At 39.9% G+C, this 11208-nt stretch overlaps 1 non-coding gene across 1 annotated transcript; it reads right to left on the bottom strand.

Moving 5' to 3' along the window:
- Nucleotides 1-8394: 8394 nt before the first annotated feature.
- On the bottom strand, nucleotides 8395-8502 carry LOC112787967 (small nucleolar RNA R71). The gene has a single exon (XR_003195352.1). It is a non-coding gene; the product is annotated as a small nucleolar RNA R71 (small nucleolar RNA).
- Nucleotides 8503-11208: the final 2706 nt, after the last annotated feature.

Raw genomic sequence — 11208 nt, 5'->3', positions numbered from 1 at the left:
AGTTTAGCCGCTTAGGCCAGGATTTTATTCCTTTAGGCCTTCCTATCCACTGATGCTCAAAGCCTTGGGATCCTTTTTATTACCCTTGCCTTTTGGTTTTAAGGGTTATTGGCTTTTTGCTCTTGCCTTTTGGTTTTAAGAGCTTTTGGCTTTTTCTGCTTGTGTTTTCTATTTCTATTTTTTTTTGCTATTTTTTTCTTTTTTTTTTCTGCAAGCTCTTTGTATTCACTGCTTTTTCTTGCTTCAAGAATCATTTTTATGATTTTTCAGATTATCAAATAACATGTCTCCTTGTCATCATTCTTTCAAGAGCCAACATATTTAACATTCTTAAACAATAACTTCAAAAGACATATGCACTGTTCAAGCATTCATTCAGAAAACAAAAAGTATTGTCACCACATCAATATAATTAAACTAAGTTCAAGGATAAATTCAAAACTCATGTACTTCTTGTTCTTTTGTTTTTAAAATATTTTTCATTCAAGAGAGGTGATGGATTCATATTCACTACTTTAAGGTATAGACATTTAAATACTAATGATCATGTAATAAGACACAAACATAAATAAACATAAAGCTTAAAAATCGAAAAACAGTAAAACTTAAGAACAAGGAATGAGTCCACCTTAGTGATGGTGGCATTTCCTTCTTGAGGACTGAATGATGTCCTTGAGCTCTTCTATGTCTCTTCCTTGTCTTTGTTGCTCCTCCCTCATAGCTCTTTGATCTTCTCTAATTTCATGGAGGATGATTGAGTGCTCTTGATGTTCCACCCTTAATTGTCCCCAATAATTGTGTGGAGGAAAATGTATCCCCTGAGGTATCTCAGGGATCTCTTAATTTGCAGTCAAATGTTCTACCACTGAGCTATAGACCCTTGAGATGAATCTCTCCATCTCCTATGACTCGGAGGTGGAAGCTTTTGTCTTCTCTTTCCTCTTTCTAGAGGTTTCTCTGGCCTTAGGTTCCGTCAATGGTTATGGAAAAACAAAAAAAAGCTATGCTTTTACCACACCAAACTTAGAATGTTGCTCGCCCTCGAGCAAAAGAAGAAAGAATAGTAGTAGAAGAAGAAGATATGGAGGAGATGAAGTGATGTGTGTATTTGGCTATATGGGCGGGCTTGGGTGGGAAAGAGATTTTGAATTTTGAAGGTAGGTGGGGTGTATGGATGTGAGTGGTGAATGGAGAGAGAGGGGGTGATATAGGATTATGAGGAGGGAAGGTGAGTGGAGGTATGTGGGGATCCTGTGGGGTCCACAGATCCTGAGGTGTCAAGGATTTGCATCCCTGCACCAATTAGGCATGTAAAATGCCTTTGCATGCAATTCTGGCTTTTAAACGCCGAATTGATGCTTGTTCTGGGCGTTCAGCGCCCAGATGCAGCATGTTTCTGGCGTTGAACGCTAGTTCTATGCTTGTTTCTGGCGTTCAGCACCAGCTTTCCTCAGTGTGCATTCCTGGCGTCTGAACGCCAGGATGCTTCTTGTTTTGGGCGTTCAACGCCAGATCCATGCTCTGTTCTGGCGTTGAACGCCAGCCAGATGCTCTTTACTGGCGTTTAAACGCCAGTAAGCCCTTCCTCCAGGGTGTGATTTTTCTTCTGCTATTTTTGATTCTGTTTTTGATTTTTCTATTTATTTTGTGACTCCACATGATCATGAACCTAATAAAACATGAAAGAACAAAAAAAATAAAAATAAAATTAGATAAATAAAGATTGAGTTGCCTCCCAACAAGCGCTTCTTTAATGTCAATAGCTTGACAGTGGGCTCTCATGGAGCCTCACAGATGTTCAGAGCATTGTTGAGACTTCTCAACACCAAACTTAGAGTTTGGATATGGGAGTTCAACACCAAACTTAGAGTTTGGTTGTGGCCTCCCAACACCAAACTTAGAGTTTGACTGTGGGGGCTCTGGTTGACTCTGTTTTGAGAGAAGCTTACTGTGCCTCTTTTCCATGTTTACAGAAGGGTGAACTTGAGTTTTAAACACAAGGGAGTCCTCATTCAATTGAAGGACTAGTTTACCTCTGTCAACATCAATCACAGCTCTTGCTGTGGCTAGGAAGGGTCTTCCAAGGATGATGGATTCATCCTCATCCTTCCCAGTATCTAGGATTATGAAATCAGCAGGGATGTAAAGGCCTTTAACCTTTACTAACACGTCCTCTGCTTGTCCATAAGCCTGTTTTCTAGAATTGTCTGCCATTTCTAATGAGATTCTGGCAGCTTGCACCTCAAAGATTCTAAGTTTCTCCATTACAGAGAGTGGCATGAGGTTTATTGCTGACCCAAGGTCACATAGAGCCTTCTCAACGGTCATGGTGCCTATGGTACAGGGTATTAGGAACTTTCCAGGATCCTGTTTCTTCTGAGGCAATCTCAGTTGATCCAATGCATTTAGTTCATTGGTGAACAGGGGAGGTTCATCTCCCCAAGTCTCTTTACCAAATAAATTGGCATTCAGCTTCATGATTGCACCAAGGAACTTGGCAACTTGCTCTTCAGTAACATCCTCATTCTCTTCAGAAGAATACTCATCAGAGCTCATGAATGGCATAAGGAGGTTTAATGGAATCTCTATGGTCTCCAGATGAGTCTCAGATTCCTTTGGTTCCTCAGAGGGAAACTCCTTATTGATCACTGGACGTCCCAGGAGGTCTTCCTCCTTGGGATTCACGTCCTCCCCTTCCTCCTTGGATTCGGCCATGATGATTATATCAATGGACTTGCACTCTCCTTTTGGATTTTCTTCTGTATTGCTTGGGAGAGCACTAGGAGGGGTTTCAGTGATCTTCTTACTCAGCTGGCCCACTGATGAGGCACAGAAGTTGGTGAATTAAAAATTATTAAAATAGTTACGTTGCAAGTATAGTTCTTAACTCACCGAAAATCTGCCTATCAATTTAGAAATATGTCACAGAGAGTTTAAATTAAAAATTACTGGGAGTTTAAGTCCCAGGTCGTCTCCCAATGAGTTGCAGAAAAGTGTGCTATTTTATTAATCAGATGTTCCAAGAAGTTGAGCTAAGTAGGTGGAAAATTAAATTGAGAAATTCAAATAATATGAATAAAAGCCTTGACTGGGAGTTAATTAGTTGGAATCTCTATTATTGATAGAATGATCTCAAGATTAATTTATAATTAATGGTTGTTCTGTTTAATTATCCTTTACTACGTAAAGGAAAGTCAAACAAGTTGGAATGCTAGATCTATTCACGAGTTGCAACCCACTTAGTTCAAAGGAATTGGTGTTAGTGATTAGATAACAATCCAACAGTTAATCCAATTACAATTTTTCTTTCAATCCTTCCAACTCAAGAGTTCCTTTCAATCAACTCCCCATCAAGTGGGGAAACTACTCACTCATTGTGAATAATAAATCCATAACACATAAAAGGGAATTAAAAGAAGACATGATTATTGGAATGGAAAATAAATTAAAATGGAAGAAATAATCCTTGTATGAAATAATCATAAAAATATTCAAATAACAAAATTGAACAAAGCAAAGAACATGGAAGAATAAAACCAAGTTAAGAGAGCAAACTAGAATGACGAAGTCTTGATGAGGAAAATAACTCTTCTCAATGTTCCAATGCTAAGATCAATTGAAAATTAAATTTCAAAAAACCTAGAGAGAAAAACCTAGAGAAGGAAAATCTAGATCTAAAACTGTCAACTGTGTAGAATGAATGCTGTCTTTTGTTTCTGCATATTCTCTGGCTCTAGTCTCCTGTTCCGGGCCAAAAACTGGGTCGAAATAAGGTCCAAAATCGACCTCAGCGAAGTCTGCAGATTATGCAGATCGCACATGTCACGCGATCGCGTCATCCATGCGGACGCGTCATTCACGCTTTTCCTTGCCACGCGTTCGCGTCGTCCACGCTACCGCGTCGCCTGAGCTTTTCCAATCCGCGCGGCCGCGTGAGCCATGCGGCCGCGTCACTGCGATTCGCTCTCCTTCGCGCGGTCGCGTGAGCCATGCGACTGCGTCACTTCTCGCTGGTTATCTCCTCAAATTCTTGTGTTCCTTCCATTTTTGCTAGCTTCCTTTCCAATCTCCAACTCATTCATGCCCTATGAAGTCTGAAAAACTCAACACACAGATCACGGCATCGAATGAAATAAAGGGGAATTAAAAATACATAATTAAAGTCTCTAGGAAGCAATTTTCAAACATGTTATAAATTCAGGAAGGGATTATAATTTCATGCTAATTTAATGAATAAGTGGGTAAGGATCATGATAAAACCACACAATTAAACACAATATAAACCATAAAATAGTGGTTTATCAACCTCCCCACACTTAAACATTAGCATGTCCTCATGCTTAATTGAAGGAGATAAGGAAATAAGTATGAACATGTAGAAACTCATGAAATGCAATGCAAGCCTATATATAAATAAATGCAACTATATGATTCTTGCCCACTTGATCAAAAGTAAATAAGTTCTTCAAAACAATTACAAATCAAATTCCACTAATTCTATCATTATACAATAAAACAGATAAAAGTGCAAGAAGATAGCTCATGAAAGCAGGGAACATGGAAATTCAAGCATTGAACCCTCACTGATAATGTATGTACGCTCTAATCTCTGGTGTATAAGGTAATCACTCTATCCTTCTCTAATCATGCTTTCTAACTTTTGTTCTTCTCCTAACCAATCAACAACAGTTAATATACCAATGCAAACATCATGAGGTCTTTTCAAGGTTGTAATGGGGCTAAGGTACAGGTAGGGATAAACATTTGGTCAAGTGAGATAATAAATTGAATCTTTAATTAACCCGAGATTCAACCCAACCTATATATTTTTAATGTAATTTTAAAGTTCATACCTAGCTACCCAGAATTTCCTTTTTCTATTCATACTCATGTATCAACTTTATATTTGATTCTATCATATGTGCATTGATCTTTGAATTCTGAATTTAATATTAGGGTAATTTTTGTCCCCTTATTTATTTATATAAATTTTTTTTGACATTAAAATAAATATAGCTTATCAATGCACATAGATTTTTAATTCTTATAGTTTCACATGAGTAGGTATCCAAATTCCCATTAAATTCTCATGACACATTCCTTTAACAACTTTTGTTCCCACAATTTCCCATACTTAACCAGTACACACAATTCTATCTTAAGTTAACCAAAGATTCAATTTGGGATATACAATTTGTTTTTCAGCTTAAGGTTAGTAATGTGGTAAAATATAGAACAAATGGGATTTAAAGGCTCAAAGTGGTTAACAAAGGTAATTGAAAAGGGTAGGCTTAATTTGAATAAGTGAGTTTAAACAAATAATGGCCTCAATCATGTGCAAGCATGAAAATATAATAAATATTGGACATATAAGATAAAACAAAATATAGATTACAATCATAGAGAATTAAACACACAAGAATGAAATAATTATGGTTAAATAATGTAACCATGCATAAAGGCTTAAATTCTCACAGGTTGTGTGTTCTTTAGCTCAAAAATCATGTTCCAGATACAACTCAAACAAATTTATCATAAAAATTTTGAAAAATTAGTGAAATTTTGTTCCAAAGATAGAGTCTTAAAAGAAACTTATTATCTTTTTAATCAAGTCGAACATGCATGCAACTATTCTAACCTATGCAATTTATTCTATTCTATAAAAGAAAGAAAATCTAACTAAAATATCCTAATTATTGGTGCTAGGGAAAAGAAATTACCTCCAGAAGTCAGGTACTGACCGACCTCCCCACACTTAAGGCTTTGCACCGTCCTCGGTGCCGTCTATCAGGAACAGGGGTGGGCTGGTGGCAGTATCTCCACAGTCGAGACCATGATGGCTCCCTATGCTGGTAAAAGAAGTGGAGTCCGGGATATCTGAGTCCCTGAAGTGTCCCTTGAGTAGCTCCTTGAGGTGTTTGAATCGGCGCTCGTTACGGCGCTCTCTCATCTTTGCTTTCTGTTCTTGCCGATCCAACCTTTCTATTATCTACTGGAGCAATTCATCAGTTGTAGGTGCTTGTGGTGTTTGATGAGCGGATAATTTATACGCTTTTTGGCATTGTTTTTAGTATGTTTTTAGTAGGATCTAGTTACTTTTATGGATGTTTTCATTAGTTTTTATGTTAAATTCACATTTTTGGACTTTACTATGAGTTTGTGTGTTTTTCTGTAATTTCAGGTATTTTCTGCCTGAAATTGAGGGACTTGAGCAAAAATCAGATTCAGAGGTTGAAGAAGGACTACTGATGCTGTTGGATTCTGACCTCCATGCACTCAAAATGGATTTTCTGGAGCTACAGAACTCAGAATGGCGCGCTTCCAATTGCGTTGGAAAGTAGACATCCAGGACTTTCCAGAAATATATAATAGTCCATACTTTGCTCAATTTTAGACGACGTAAACTGGCGTTCAACGCCAGCTCTCTGAATAATTCTGGCGTCCAGCGCCAAAAACAAGTTGCAAAGTGGAGTTCAACGCCCAAAATGGCACAAAAGCTGGCGTTCAACTCCAAGAATGACCTCTCCACGTGTAGACTTCAAGCTCAGCCCAAGCACACACCAAATGGGCCCCGGAAGTGGATTTATGCATCAATTACTTACTTCTGTAAACCCTAGATGCTAGTTTATTATAAATAGGACATTTTACTATTGTATTTGATATCTTTGGACGCCTGGTTCTTAGGTCAGAGGGGCTGGCCATTCAGCCATGCCTGGACCTTTCACTTATGTATTTTCAACGGTAGAGTTTCTACACTCCATAGATTAAGGTGTAGAGCTCTGCTGTTCCTCAAAGATTAATGCAAAGTACTACTGTTTTCTATTCAATTCATCTTATTTCGCTTCTAAGATATTCACTCGCACTTCAACCTGAATGTGATGAACGTGACAATCATCATTATTCCCTATGAACACGTGCCTGACAACCACTTCCGTTCTACATTAGATCGAATGAGTATCTCTTAGATCTCTTAATCAGAATCTTCGTGGTATAAGCTAGATTGATGGCGGCATTCATGAGGGTCCGGAAAGTCTAAACCTTGTCCGTGGTATTCCGAGTAGGACTCTGGGATTGAATGACTGTGACAAACTTCAAACTCGCGATTGCTGGGCGTAGTGACAGACGCAAAAGGATAGTAAATCCTATTCCAGCATGATCGAGAACCGACAGATGAATAGCCGTGCCGTGATAGGGTGCGTTGACCATTTTCACTGAGAGGATAGGATGTAACCATTGACAAGGGTGATGCCTCCAGACGATTAGCCGTGCCGTGACAGGGCATTTGGATCATTTTCCCGAGAGAAGACCGAAAGTAGCCATTGACAATGGTGATGCATTACATAAAGCCAGCCATAGAAAGGAGTAAGATTGATTGGATGAAGATAGCAGGAAAGCAGAGGTTCAGAGGAACGAAAGCATCTCTATTCGCTTATCTGAAATTCTCACCAATGATTTACATAAGTATTTCTATCCCTATTTTATTAATTAATTTCGAAAACCCCATTACTATTTTATATCCGCCTGACTGAGATTTACAAGGTGACCATAGCTTGCTTCATACCAACAATCTCCGTGGGATTCGACCCTTACTCACGTGAGGTATTACTTGGACGACGCAGTGCACTTGCTGGTTAGTTGTGCGAAGTTGTGAACCATGGCATTGGCATCATGTTTTTGGCGTCATCACCAGGGAAAGAAAGAGCAATGAATTTTACATAATTAAAGTGTAATCACAATTTCTGCGCACCAAGTTTTTGGCGCCGTTGCCGGGGATTGTTCGAGTTTGGACAACTGACGGTTCATCTTGTTGCTCAGATTAGAGGATTCCTCTTCTTTTCTTTTTCTCTTCTCTTTCTTATGAGCTGGGACAGAGAAAAAGGCATTCTTGTTGAAGCTGATCCAGAACCTGAAAGGACTCTGAAGAGAAAACTAAGAGAAGCTAAATTACAACAATCCAGAGACAACCTTATTGAAAATTTCGAACAAGTAAAGGAGATGGCAGCCGAACCCAACAACAATAATGCAAGGAGAATGCTTGGTGACTTTACTGCACCTAATTCTAATTTACATGGAAGAAGCATCTCCATTCCTACCATTGGAGCAAACAATTTTGAGCTGAAACCTCAGCTAGTTTCTCTGATGCAGCAGAACTGCAAGTTTCATGGACTTCCATCTGAAGATCCTTTTCAGTTCTTAACTGAATTCTTGCAGATCTGTGATACTGTTAAGACTAATGGAGTAGATCCTGAAGTCTATAGGCTCATGCTTTTCCCTTTTGCTGTAAGAGACAGAGCTAGAGTGTGGTTGGACTCTCAACCCAAAGATAGCCTGAACTCTTGGGATAAGCTGGTCACGGCTTTCTTAGCCAAGTTCTTTCCTCCTCAAAAGCTGAGCAAGCTTAGAGCTGATGTTCAAACCTTCAGACAGAAAGAAGGTGAATCCCTCTATGAAGCTTGGGAAAGATACAAGCAGCTGACCAAGAAGTGTCCTTCTGACATGCTTTCAGAATGGACCATCCTGGATATATTCTATGATGGTTTATCTGAGCTATCAAAGATGTCATTGGATACTTCCGCAGGTGGATCCATTCACCTAAAGAAAATGCCTGCAGAAGCTCAAGAACTCATTGACATGGTTGCTAATAACCAGTTCATGTACACTTCTGAGAGGAATCCTATGAGTAATGGGACGCCTATGAAGAAGGGAGTTCTTGAAGTTGATACTCTGAATGCCATATTGGCTCAGAACAAAATATTGACTCAGCAAGTCAATATGATTTCTCAGAGTCTGAATGGAATGCAAGCTGCATCCAACAGTACTCAAGAGGCTTCTTATGCAGAAGAAGCTTATGATCCTGAAAACCCTGCAATAGCAGAGGTGAATTACTTAGGTGAACCTTATGGAAACACCTATAACCCATCATGGAGAAATCATCCAAATCTCTCATGGAAGGATCAAAGGCCTCAACAAGGCTTTAATAATGGTGGAAGAAACAGGTTTAACAATAATAAACCTTTTCCATCATCCACTCAGCAACAGACAGAGAACTCTGAACAAAATACTTCTAATTTAGCAAACTTAGTTTCTGATCTATCCAAGGCCACTGTAAGTTTCATGAATGAAACAAGGTCTTCCATTAGAAATTTGGAAGCACAAGTGGGCCAGCTGAGTAAAAGGATCACTGAAATCCCTCCTAGTACTCTCCCAAGCAATACAGAAGAGAAGCCAAAAGTAGAGTGCAAGGCCATTGACATAAGCACCATGGCCGAACCTGTAGAGGAAGGAGAGGACATGAATCCCAAGGGGGAAGACCTCCTGGGACATCCAGTGATCAATAAGGAGTTTCCCTCTGAGGAACCAAAGGAATCTGAGGCTCAACTAGAGACCATAGAGATTCCATTAAACCTCCTTATGCCCTTCATGAGCTCTGATGAGTATTCCTCTTCTGAAGAGAATGAGGATGTTACTGAAGAGCAAACTGCCAAGTTTCTTGGTGCAATCATGAAGCTAAATGCCAAATTATTTGGTATTGAAACTTGGGAAGATGAACCTCCCTTGTTCACCAATGAACTAAGTGATCTGGATCAACTGACATTGCCTCAGAAGAGACAGGATCCTGGAAAGTTCATAATACCTTGTACCATAGGCACCATGATCTTTAAGGCTCTGTGTGACCTTGGTTCAGGAATAAACCTCATGCCCCTCTCTGTAATAGAGAAACTGGGAATCTATGGGGTGCAAGCTGCTAGAATCTCATTAGAGATGGCAGATAATTCAAGAAAACAGGCTTATGGACAAGTAGAGGACGTGTTAGTAAAGGTTGAAGGCCTTTACATCCCTGCTGATTTCATAGTCCTGGATACTGGAAAGGAAGAGGATGAATCCATCATCCTAGGAAGACCTTTCCTAGCCACAGCAAGAGCTGTGATTGATGTGGACAGAGGAGAATTGATCTTTCAATTAAATAAGGATAACCTTGTGTTTACAACTCAAGGATCTCTCTCTACATCCATGGAGAGGAAGCAAAAAAAGCTTCTCTCAAAGCAGAGTTAACCAAAGCCCCCACAGTCAGACTCTAAGTTTGGTGTTGGGAGGCCACAACCAAACTCTAAGTTTGGTGTTGAACTCCCATATCCAAACTCTAAGTTTGGTGTTGGGGGAGTCTCAACAATGCTCTGAACATCTGTGAGGCTCCATGAGAGCCCACTGTCAAGCTATTGACATTAAAGAAGCACTTGTTGGGAGGCAACCCAATTTCTATTTATCTAACTATATTTTTCTTAGTTATATGTCTTTATAGGTTCATGATCATGAGGAGTCACAAAATAAATATAAAAATTGAAAACGGAATCAAAAACAGCAGAAGAAAAATCACACCCTGGAGGAAGCATCTGCCTGGTGTTCAACGCCAGAACAGAGCATGGTTCTGGCGCTGAATGCCCAAAATGGGCAGTATCTGGGCGCTGAACGCCCAAAATGGGCATCATCTGGGCGCTGAACGCCAGAATTGCACCCTGGAGAGGAGCTGGCGCTGAACGCCCAGAACAAGCATGGTTCTGGCATTCAACACCAGAAATGGCCAGTAAATGGGCGTTGAACGCCCAAAATGGGCACCAACCTGGCGCTGAACGCCCAGAGTTGTGTGCAAGGGCATTTTACATGCCTAATTTGGTGCAAGGTTTTAAATCCTTGAACACCTCAGGATCTGTGGACCCCACAGGATCCCCACCTACCTCCACTCACTTCTTCTCACCCCTCTTTCACACAATCCCATAAACACTCTTCCCCAAAATCCTTCACCAATCACCTCAATCTCTCTTCCCAATCACCTTTTCACTACTCACATCCATCCACTCTTCCCCATAAACCTACCTCATAAACTCCACCTACCTTCAAAATTCAAAACCAATTTCCCACCCAAACCCACCCTAAATGGCCGAACCTTAACCCCCTCCCTCCCCTATATATAGCCCTCCATTCTTCCTCATTTTCACACAACACAACCTTCTTTTCTCTACTTGGCCGAAATACACTTCACCCCTCTTCTCCATATTTTCTTCTTCTTCTTCTTCTAATCCTTTCTTTTCTTGCTTGAGGGCGAGCAATATTCTAAGTTTGGTGTGGTAAAAGCATAAGCTTTTTGTTTTTCCATTACCATTGATGGCACCTAAGACCGGAGAATCCTCTAGAAATGGAAAAGGGAAGACA

This window comes from Arachis hypogaea, chromosome 20 (assembly GCF_003086295.3).
Source record: "Arachis hypogaea cultivar Tifrunner chromosome 20, arahy.Tifrunner.gnm2.J5K5, whole genome shotgun sequence".
Lineage (NCBI taxonomy): Eukaryota > Viridiplantae > Streptophyta > Magnoliopsida > Fabales > Fabaceae > Arachis > Arachis hypogaea.
Note: the sequence above shows the minus strand (reverse complement) of the source record. Positions and strands in the feature narration are given on the sequence as shown.